Source organism: Kryptolebias marmoratus, linkage group LG23, assembly GCF_001649575.2.
Source record: "Kryptolebias marmoratus isolate JLee-2015 linkage group LG23, ASM164957v2, whole genome shotgun sequence".
Lineage (NCBI taxonomy): Eukaryota > Metazoa > Chordata > Actinopteri > Cyprinodontiformes > Rivulidae > Kryptolebias > Kryptolebias marmoratus.
Window position 1 is genome coordinate 4,484,430 of NC_051452.1, and position 1,032 is coordinate 4,485,461.

The following is a 1,032-nucleotide window of genomic DNA, read 5'->3' on the forward strand; positions in this document are numbered from 1 at the left end:
AACGAGCGGGTTTAACCAAAAATGGTTAGTTGAGCTGAAATTCAGCAGCTGGCTTTACAAGACTGAATATGGTAAGAATGTTTTGTGCTTAGTGAAAATATTATCCATGTTTAACAGTAAAATGATGCTATTAAATTCAGCATTAGATATGCTTTGTTTTGTTTTGTTCCATGTAGTGATCCAACATGCAGCCTGTGTCACAAAAAGCACAGTACAGCACAGAATCTGTCTGTTTGTCAGAGTTCTCTGTTGTTATTCATTGGCCTGGAAGTGAGACGTGTGTTGGTGCTTTGTTTGCACTTTTTCATTTATGTTCATTTCATTTATTTGTAAATGTGACTTAAATTAGGTGCAAATAATTAGTATTTATTTTAATTGTATTTTTGTTTAATAAAATATTTCAAAAGTGCCTTTTTGTAAAACTGTAGTTGTGTAAATATTTGACACAAATATCTTACATTAACAAATAATAAATAGCCATATTTTTAACTTTACTGTCAACTTTAACCAATTTTTTTTAGTAAATCACGGTTGGCCGGCCACCTACCACCGGGCTTAGCCTCTTTTCTGGGGGAAACCCTGCATATGGAATCATTGGAATCATATAGGAAACCAAGAACACTCCACTGGTTCAAATACGCCAGGGAAATCTTTTGTGTCTTGTGCTACAGTGGTCGGCTATCACTTTCAAATGTATTTTTGTTTGCTCTTTTCTGGGGGAAAGGGGAAGTTGTTTGATTATTGCACTTTTTAAAAGACTGAATCATAAAGTACATTTTAACGCTGATGGGTGGGACTAATTTTCCTTTGCTTTAAACAGGCACACTTAAGTTCAAATCTGCTTATATATATATCAATAAATAAAAAACATCCATCTCACCCTATTTTTTGCACAACGGTGGTTCTATTTTCACTTCAAGCATAGGGACTTTACAAAATGCCTGGAGCTTGAGGGTACTGGTCAGTATCTTACCTCTTCTGGACAGAGATCTCTGAGGTTGTTCCTTGGATCTGCTGGAGCCACTCTTCCAG